The sequence below is a fragment of the Lepisosteus platostomus genome, chromosome 5, assembly GCF_059453375.1.
Source record: "Lepisosteus platostomus isolate fLepPlt1 chromosome 5, fLepPlt1.hap1, whole genome shotgun sequence".
Classification (NCBI taxonomy): Eukaryota; Metazoa; Chordata; class Actinopteri; order Semionotiformes; family Lepisosteidae; genus Lepisosteus; species Lepisosteus platostomus.
In genome coordinates this window covers 55,516,178-55,527,273 of record NC_142615.1, presented here as the reverse complement: position 1 = coordinate 55,527,273, position 11,096 = coordinate 55,516,178, and the positions used below count along the sequence as shown (strand labels likewise).

Below are 11,096 nucleotides of genomic sequence, written 5' to 3'. Positions count from 1 at the left end.
TAAGGGACTTAAAAGTAAAAGGAGATGCTTCATATTGCTTGACTAATTTTAAAAACTAAGTTTTAAATGCAGACGCTCCCTCGGTGCCGCGCCGGGTGTAAATATCAAAATATACATTCGCCCCAGGCAGAGGCCGAAGAGCGCCCGGCTGGGGTGCGTGGGGAAGAGCATTACAGGAATGAAAGGCGGGGTATAGGAAGGCGTTCAGTCTGGGCAGGTATAGATTACACTTTTCTAAAACGTACTTGAAAAATAAAAATGATTACAATCTAATCCTTCCACGTTTGATCCCAAAATCCCAAGAGATATAAATCTAAATGGGTAGAAAGTTATGCTGAAAGTTTATTAAGATACTTAGAAGACAAAGATACTGTATCAATTTATGTTGCATTAGCCTGATTATGATAAAAAAAACACAATTAAACACACGTTTGCGATTTAAATCAATATAAATGTTTATATTGTAACGCATACTGTCCAGCCTCCATTTCTCTATAAAAATTTACTCTATTACACACACACACAATAGAAGCAGGAAGCAGAAGCAGGGACCGTTGTCAGAAGGCAAGAAGGTGACTATTCATTGTTATCAAAAATGACTTAGAATCGATCATGTTGTGATATTTTGAAATAAAAAAAAAGTCAATTGACTGTCCATACTATCGCTATTCTATTTTTTTGAAGTAATGTTTGTTAAGAGAAAAGTCCAGCACCAGCTGGATTTGAACACACAACCCGTGAGTTGGTAATCGGGCACGTAGACCAGTAGGCTACAAGGGAAGTCACATGAAGAGAGAGGCGAAACAGCCCTACACAGCCCTGTCGCAGTACACGAATATAATCATATCGTTATTCAATTTTTTTGATACGCGATTCCATATTATATTAGCAGAAAAGCTTAAAACTACCACTTTTTCACATGCTATTTCACATGCTAGTTAAATACTTGGATGCTTAAAATCGTTAGGGAGAAATGGAATACCAGTGTGTATTTTTCCTTTAAAGTACCGATTCCTGGAATCTGACTGGCTGACACCCTTCTGAAGTGATTCCATAAAATCTGGTATACGGAAAAGAAAGCGTTGATACATACAAGTATCTTTTAATACAGTCTTTGCTGTGCTCTTGAGGATCCTTGTGATATTTTGAGCTCTAGTTGAATGATAGGTGTCGCATTTTAAATCATTTTCGTAGTTAGAAATTATGAAACGCCCTGTTAAAAGCAAGGGAGTTTTTATGCCCGTTGAAGTAAAACAAAATGCCTGACAAAGTATGGCTTGGACAGATTCCAAGTGCTTGTACAAATGTGCTAAAGAAATTATACTTTGAGTATACAGCTTGTCCAAAATCATTCATTATTAATACTATTAGTAACATCTTCGGTAAAGGCTTTGATGCATAAATATTTCTGATAAAGGTAGGTTGTGTATTTTTGTCCAACTGAGCAATCTTGCTTTAATAAAATATACGAACATTTTAATGACTGATGATTAACATGCTGTAATACACAGTTCAAAATTAAAAGCTCAAATGCTGTACATGAGAGGTTAAGCTCCCCCCGGCGGTTTTACAAGGTGACGCGGATAGTTTCCGGCATGGCATCAAATGACGCGATTAACCGCGTGATACTGCGTGACACCGCGACACGCCCACCGGCGTATGCTGCGGAATACCCCACCCATTTTGAATGGCTGCATCTGTACTCTTCTCTTTACCGCACGTATGGAGTTTGGGTCTGATCGAGCTCGTTACTCGTCACTCACGCAATCTACTACCTAATCCAATACAGCCCTTTATTTGGCTTTAAACTCCACCTGTTACCCCTCACACTCAATGTTTCAGAAAAAGGGTTTTAATTTAAACTTTGCCCAGCAGTGTTTGAGCAGACAGAAGAAATAGAAGCGCCATTCGCGCCAGTTTAGCATAGTAACCACTAACTCCAATAATCCACTAATTATTATTATTATTATTATAAAAGCAAAAGAATCCCAGCTTCTGCATAAAAAAAAAAACTATTGATATAGTGCATCCCCAACACTGGCTGAAGACGCTGTGTGTGTCAGCGGTTATATAGGACAGGACTCGGCGAGCTGCAGGTGAAACTCATTGCTCTGCGCTCCCCGTGCGGAATGCGCGTCTCCTCCCTCCAGACTCGTCACACCGCCTTCTACAGCGGGAAAAAAAACTCCCCTTTACTGTCTTCATACATCCCTCTTAAATCCCAGGAACTGAGTCAGTACTGGGTTTCTCTGTTCGAGATTACAAGCGGAAACAATTAAAGCGCTGAAAGCAGGAAGTTATTTCTGCTCGTAGGCATAAACGTGTAAAAATACATTTTCTGATTCCTAAAACCTAATAAAATCCATGTAAGTCTCCCTTTTGTTCCCAATGCACATAACTGATCATAAACCAGTCAAGTTCAGGTACTTTTCTGATGTATATGAATACACTAGTTCTGGCGCAGCTGTTACAACAAAGATACTTACGAACTATTTTTTTCATACGAGCTCTTGCCGTTTTAAAATTGAATATTTTTTCATTTCGCTAAATCACACGAAACACCAACAACACTCATCATAAGCATCTGACCAATCACATTCCTGAATTTTAAAAGTATTTAGTATTTATTTTTAACTTGTTTTATTTAAAAAAAAAAAATGTATACACCTGTTTTACATATCCTTGCCATTTTTGGCATATTGTAAGTGGATTGTAACTTCAAATTGATAATTCCTGATCTTTATAACTGTGTATCATTTCTTTTTACCTTGTTTTAATATGTTTTAATTTTTTTTGCATTTTATAGAACTTTTTTAATATATTGAGCATTTTAGCATAATTTTAAAATAGGACTATCAATGCTCCTGACTTCTAAAATCTGTATTTATTCTGACATTTTTCTCTCCAACAGCAGATGAGGAGGGATGCATTTGATTTTAAATTGGTTGATTTTAGGGGAAAATGTACATTAATTTCTTTGTACGTATCATCAGTGGGAAACTTGGCATTTTGGGATGAATTGCAATCTTTACTGCGAGACTGATATAGAAATGACGGGAGATTTAAATGACACATTTGATAAATCAGACAGGCACAGTACAACATCTAAAATGGCAGAACCCTCTAAAGTACTGAAATATTTTAGGCACATTCATAATCTACGAGATGTTTGGTGGTTACTGTGTCCTGCTACCCTTTCATATTTTTTAATGTGCATGAATCTGTCCCACTTCTTTTACTAGTTTTTAAGGAAGATTCTGAAATATCTGATTACGAGATCAAGCCAGAAAAAAAATGATGACAATTAGTAAGAAGAAAGATACAATGTATTGACAATGTAATATGCTTTAAAGGATTAAAAGGAAAATAAATACTTTATCTATGCAAACTAATTCAACTGAGCTCCTCTTAACACTATAGCCTGAAGAATTGCCAAAGCACAATGTATCACTTTGGGTGACACTAAGGGAAGAGGAACACAACACTCAAAACCACAAACCACTTATTTTCAACAGCAAAAATATGCTTGAAAATATTTGACAAAAAAAAAGAAACCTTACACGCATGGAAACCAATATTTATCTGCTAGGGTAGAATGCAGCAGAGAACAGTAGGGCAGAAGGTTAGTGTAACTCTATAGTGCATCACAGAGGCCGGTCTCTTCCCCTCATTATGCAGGCTGAGTTGTTCACAGTGAACTGTCCTCCAGCAATAGTCAGCTGCAATCACTGACATCAGACATGATATTAATACTCTGACAGCACTTTGGCTGATTTGGTTAATGCGTTTTCCTATTAAACAGGAGATCTTGAGTTCAAATCCCAGTGGTGTCTTTCTTCCTGTCTTGTCTTATAGAATGTATCACTATGGATGATCACGTGCGGCTTGATTTTGTTAAATGCAAGTTTTCATTTTCTTTCTAGAACAACTTGCTTTTCATGAAATTCATACAGCTTGCGAAAGATGAAACACAGATCTTGCTTATCAGTGCAAAACAAATATCACAGGCCGGCAAGAATAAAGTATTTTTTTTTACAAAAAGCTTGCAAATGGAGAAAAGGGATGCACGTGAGTCTCTGGGAGCTGTTAATTGAAAGGTTAGTGGTTCGAGCCCATTTCTCATTATTCTACTTAATTGGATTTCTTAGTAAAACCTTAACCCACTTGATATTTGCAGGAAATGCAGTTTTTTTGTGTGACGAACTACAACAAGTAAACAAGTGAGTACATTAGTCATTATCACTGGGAATGACCAGTCATGGCCAACATTCAAGGGAATCGTATTCAGTCACGGACTTTGACCTTCAAATGGTTGGCGGGAGAATTCATTTATACTCTCGTTGCACCCTTAGTTAAAATATTTAAAATTACAACACAGATTTGTTGGAGAACTTGAAAAGCAAAAAAGACAGTTGGACAGCATGATTATGTTAGGACTGTACATTTGTATTTCAATACTTTTGTATATTTATCTTAATTTTAATATACATGTAACCATAAATGCTGTTCTATATATATATAAAGATTGTTGTATTTTATAATATATTAGCAGAGGGCACAAGGGGGTCTATTATACCTTGCGAAACATCCAAGACAACTATAATAGAGGCTCATATTTTAATAAAATTTGCTTTAAAAGAAAACCAAAATTTGTATGAAATCATCCCTCAATATCGACGTTCAGTTGAAGGATTTGAAGAAGCAACAGCGATAGGTGAGTACATTGATTTTGGACCCATGTTTGCATCTGAATAATCTTTCCTCCTGGAAAGAATTAAAAACAGGTCTGTTTTGAGTCTCATGATGATTCTCTTCTGGATCTGAAAAAAAAAAACAGTGCAAATTTGTTTCCGATGTATTTTTCAATTTTATCAGATTTTTTCAGGTGAATGCAGTCGATACGTTCAAGTTTTTATATGATGACAGGACCTACACTTAGGGCTCAGTACTGATAACACTGCTGATATTGATGGAGTAGAAAAAAGTGATGTATTGGCAGCTTTATCTGAGGCGAGAAGTCCTAGAACACCTACAAAAATGTTAGGATTCAGAGGAAGAAATATTTTTCTACCTCACCCAATCCTGCTGCATTAACGAGGCTGAAGTTGGCTGCTTATTCGCCAGCTTCTTATTCGCGTTTTTCGTTCCACCTTAAGTGCTGCTGCTGTGATGTTATGCCGCCTTTCGCCTGTAGATGGCTCTCTATAGTCATTTTTAAAAATACTAATCCGAGTGGATTACTGCACATATCCTCAGTAAAGGGGAATATGTAAGTAATGATTATCCAAATTGCATTTTTGTATGAAACACATTTCAGAAAATCGAAAACCAATTTTCAAAACTCACAATAACACAAACTGGCATGTTAGACAACAAGTAAATAAGACAAAGGCAAAACGTGAATTCTCAAAGTCTCAAAATCTTGCATTTTGCAAGAAATGTTATTATAGCAGTTTAAAATGGGACATTTAGAACATGGCATATGAGAATATATGGTTAACGGAGGATGAGCAAAGGGTGATGACACTTTCTGCTTATTGCTATGACCCTCCCTCCTGATTATAAAATCGTCTCATAATTCTGCCACTGAGGTGTGAGACACAGTGTAACAGACTCTCAAAATCCTGAACTTCAGGAAATGTTGCTGTACCATTTTTAAAATATGACCCTCTGAATGTGGCATGAGAGAATTTATAGGGAAAAGCTAATTGCTCTTTCTGTTGTATTGCGATGGCCCCTGTTTAGAAAAAAACATCTCAGAATTCTGACACAAAGGTGTGAGACACAATGTAACAAATTATGAAAATCATGAAGCATAAGAAAATTTACTGTACCATTTTTTTAATATGACCCTCTGAACATGGCATGTGAGGATTTATAGTCAACAAAATAGCACCCCTTCTGCTGAATTACTTTTTCCCTCCTTCCTCGTTACCAAAACATCTTAGTATTCTGACACTAAGGTAAGAGAGACAAAATCACTCATCACGAACATTTGTAATTACAAAACTTCACTGTTGCATTTCTGCGTTGTGACATTCTGAACATGGCATGTTAAAGTATATAGAAAACCTAGATCAGAACAGGTTAAATGTAATTCATAGTGATTTATATTTTTTTAATTCTTTCTAAATGAAAAAATATGTTTTTCAGTGATTATGACACTTCAGTATTACATAAAATATGCTTCAATGCCAAAATAAATAATAATGGAAAAAATACCCACAGTGGACATTCATAGTTGTGATTATAGGAATGTTATATATCAGGTGGGTAGCTGTGTCAGCATGCGTAGGCTGCATAGGAAAAAGTAAAGGATTATTCCATGCTGAAAAGAGAAGAAAGGAAACATAACGTGTTGGCCGTGGAGCCTTCTTCAGGTGTGAGAAAGACAGGGCTGTAAGCAAAGATAATTTCCTTTATCTTTGCTTACTGCAGTTTAAAGACTTTAGGAAGTTTTACGGCTAACAGCTCCACATCAACTTCCTTTTATAACTAACCTCATCAGATCCCTCAACTCCCAACTCTTCCAATTTCTCACTTCAGAGAAGGATAAAAAACTCAATCATCCTCTACAGAGAAAAACCATCAACACCCCTACCACCTCCACCAATCCTAACCTAATCCTTGTTTTTACTATACCCTCTGACCTTTCCCTTTCACCCCTTTACATCCTCAGCTAACTTATTTTAAAATTACAATAGACTGTATAGTATGTATGTTTAAAATTAAGGTAAATATGTCAAAATATCAAAATCCAACTGCACAGTGCTATCGTAACAATGCTTGTCAAGTTATCAAACAAACCTGCATTGTATTTTTAAAATATTTCAGCAGAGGATTCAACTGGAGTATAAATGAAGATTCGACGATAATTTTTTCTGGGGAGTTGCAATGTTGGGCATTATTGGACATTTCCCGGTGACCCTGACACGTGTTAAACACTCGCATTTCCTGCATATATTAAAATGGTTATGGTTTCGCTGAGAAATCCAATTGACTTAAGACAACGTTTATACTGCAGAAGAATCCCATCCCTGGGTGGACTCGAACCACCAACCTTTCAGTTAAAAGCCAAATGCGCTAACCGATTGCGCCACGTTTTCGGTTAAAAAAAAAGCTCTCTTACCGTTTATTTTGCCAGACGGTAATATTTCTTCTGCACTGATAACCAAGAATTGAATTTCAGTTTTCGCAAGCTGTGTGAATTTAATCAAAAACAAGTTTTCCAGAAAGGAAATGAACACATGCATTTAACGAAATCAAGCCCTTTGTGATTGCCCGAAATGATACGTTCTGTACTACAAGATAGGAAGAAAGACACGGCTGGGATTCGAATCCCGGTTCTTTTGTTTAACAGAGAAGCGCTTTAACCAACTAGGCTACGGTGACAGGACAACCATCCCCTTTTACAGCCGCTTGGACACACCGCTCTGAGACATCTGCGTTCAGTAAGCGCTGAACCTGCGCTCAGAACAAATTGCCTCTTTTACATAGCAGCCCCGACACTGAGAAACGAAGAGAACTGGCTTTTATCTGGCATTTTCATGCCCAATGCGTTTGATATCTCCCAAGGGCGACAGAGTTCTTTTGCGACACTAGCTTTGATAAAAAAACGAGAAATCGTGCAAGGGAAAAATGTCTTTTTTTCATAGAGAAAACGTGCACCAGGAAATGTTGTGTTGAGAAGAAATGATTTAACATGATACGTGACCTAATTTATCGGAGCAATTGCTCAACCAGCAAGGTCTGGAGAGGTTGGAGAGTCTGGTGGATGTGATAATTATACGGTGTTGTGAAAGAAAACAGTATTTCTTTGAATTCTAAGTCAATCGGAATTTCAGTGCGAAACATAAACCCCTTGTCTGATTTAAAGAGATTATATTTTAAAACTCATAAAAAATCAGAAAACACATGTTTCTCACTTTGAAATTTTAGACGGAGCGGTGCATTACTAGTAGCGGCGCTGAGCACACTATGGGGAAATTCAGGGTATGTGAAATCCCAGCGGTTTAATAAACAACGCGTCTGATTTCGGATCATAGGATTGTAGGTTCGACTTCTACCTGGCTTGTGTAAATTTTATTCAAGCTCCTCAGTAATAGATGTATATTATGTAATGAACCGCACCTGAAAGCAAACGTTGGGTCTGTTTCCTTTGTTTTCCAGCATGAAATAGCAAATCGTTACAAAAAGCACCTGCTAATGTCCAATAGCGGTTTTTTTTTTTTCAAATTACATTTTCAGGCTTCAGACACTTTTTAATAAAACAAAAGTGTCCGGAAACTCATTAACTTTCAGGTTTGCTTGAACCTGTATTAAAAAAAGTTATCTGAAACTTCCGGGATTCCATTATCTGATGTAGCTGTCTCTAAAGTTGGACGTGATGTTAAGCAGATGTGAACTGTGCCTTTTCTCTTAAAAAAGTACAAAGTTCTTTTTTTCCCCTTCACTCCAATGCTGGAGACTGTAAGCCTCTGTGAGCTCCACACTGCGTGTCCTGTACTGCTCTATGTACTAATCTATGTGGTGTACAGATAGAACTCAACTGCATGGTGTGAATTCCGTGTTCAGGACCAGCAGAACCTGAAAAAGTAACAGCTGACCTCGACGTGATTTGAACACGCAGCCTTCTGATCTGGAGTCAGACGCGCTACCGTTGCGCCACGAAGTCACGGCTGTCCGTGCCTTTGAATTCCCCAAAGGAGACAAATCAGCTTCACAAAAAAAAAATCTCATGTGAAGTGCGCAGCTCTTCCGAAGAGAGTCTTTTCTTCCCAGACCACATTTTATTCTTCCTGCGCAGCTCTTGTGCAGGTGTTGTTCTCAATTACAGATCCAGGAACAGTGATTGTTTTTTCTATTTTTTTAAATTAAGTACCCCATGGTGCAACGGTAGCACGTCTGACTCTAAATCCCCAAGTTCATTTTCAAAGTATATCGGAGTCAACTGATACTGATCAGGTTCTGCTGCTACTGAACCCGCAGTCTTCACCTTAAAGTTCAATTCCCCAAGCCTTTTGACCTTATATGTCCATCCCTTCTCGTCAAAACTCGTATTTTCACAGGGTACCCTTCAGAAATCGCAGTATAGAATGAAAAAACTCCAGTAGATCTCGGCCGCTGTTGGTGATTTTCCTTTTAAAATAAATTAATCTCTGGAAATTTTACGGAGTGTATCACTTTCACTGAGACCGAGAAGTGTTAAGCTGTACATGCGTCTTTGTGGCTCAGTTGTTAACCAAAAGGGTGGTGGTTTGAGCCCTTCCAGGGACGCTACGAGCCTTTTAACGTACACACCCTCCTCACTTCATTTCTCCACGGCCGGTCTTGTATCGCTAACAAATACAGAGCCCGTAGGAGGCAGTAAGCTCGCATATATATAGCTCACTGTGTATATAATGAAGAAGCAGAAGTTAGTTTCTCATCTGCGCGTTACAGAGCCTTACGCAACTCGTAGTGTACCAACAGCTAGGGTTTGATCCCTGCCCGGGCTATTAGTTGAAAGGCCATTGTAAATGACGTAGATAGATAGATACTTTATTGATCCCGTGAGGGAAATTAATAAAGCTTATCCAGCTGGCTTTTATGTTTCACACTAAATTGCGATCTTGAAACCAAAATGAAATTGACATTTGTACTGTATGTTTTTTTTTTAATTACAAAGCAAACAGAGTATTCCCTTAATTCAAAGATCAGATATTGGCCAAAACAAGACAATCAGACGTGGGCTGACTTTGGAACAGGAGCCTCTGCTTCGTCGTTTATTGAGCTTTTGATCAATGTCTGAGAGAAAAAGATTCGCTCTTTTTACTCTTTGATTAAAGTACACAAAAAGCACCTTCCTTCGAGCCGGAACCGAACCAGCGACCTAAGGATTCCCTGCTGACTCCACTACAGTCCTCCGCGCTACCAACTGAGCTATCAAAGGGTTGTCAAATGCTCCTTGGCACATACTGCCCAATGTAGTGAAATGTTCCGGGTGATTTAAATCCCAGTTCGACATCAAGTTTCCAACTCGTTTCCTTAGTCTTGTTTACCTTGAATTTAAGCCACGAACCAGGATTCTACTGTATAAACTTCCGGGGATATTACAAAATGTTTGATGGGGCATCAATCATTCCAGGCGGAAATGGACTCCTTTTTGTTTCTCGAGGGATCATATTAAACATTGCATTAGTATCGAGAGGAGGATCACCATGAAACACAAAACAAACAGTTTCATTCTGTCTTTTTTAGAAAGTAGCGTTTGTGCTACATTAATTATATTTTCGTGGAAATATAGAAGTTGTAAATGTTAAAATTTATATTTGAATCGAAATGTGGTTTTGAGTTAAATATTAGCGGGATCATGTGATTAGTTTGTTTGTCATTACAATATATATTGCCATTTTACTAGAATTTGTAACTGAAATTTACTAGTTGTGTTTTTATGATGATTAGCCATTTGTTGATTACAATATTGTATATAATGTATAATTTGAACTACATATTTTTCAGGTGTGAATAATTGTATATTTTAAGAATAAATTTCTAAAACAAATCATTGGCTTTATTTACTAGTTTCTACACCTATAAAATATTTATTTGATGTATAATAGACCTTTAACTATATATGTATATTAGTCCTCTAAATTTATCCGTATAATAGAACTCCAACCATTTATATATAATCATAGATGTCTAATTGACATATAACAATATACGTATACTAGAATTTCATTGTAGACCAGTTACGGAGCACATTTATACGTCTAAAGTATGCGTTTAATAGTCGTATATTCTACTTCTTTTGCCAACTGGGATGTGCCGATTTTAATTTAACAAAGCTAGATACACAGTTTGTTTCTCGAAAGCGTGTTATGTAAAAAAGATACTTTGCTAAGGATACAACGGGTGTATAAATGAATTCTCCTGACAGCCAGTTGAAGATAAAATTCCACACGTGAAAATGGTTTTCTTGGACATTGACAGGTACTTAATTGTTTACTTGTAGTTCCACATGAGTAAAATAGATATTTCCTGCAAATTTCAAGAGGGCTTGCGAAGAAATCCCATCAAGCTTTAGCAGAGATTATGGTTACAGCGGAACAGTC

The 11,096-nt window shown here is 37.3% G+C and overlaps 1 non-coding gene across 1 annotated transcript; it reads right to left on the bottom strand.

Annotated features, from left to right (window-relative positions):
• Window positions 1-8,602: 8,602 nt before the first annotated feature.
• trnaw-cca (transfer RNA tryptophan (anticodon CCA)) lies at window positions 8,603-8,674 on the bottom strand. The gene has a single exon. It is a non-coding gene; the product is annotated as a tRNA-Trp (tRNA).
• Window positions 8,675-11,096: the final 2,422 nt, after the last annotated feature.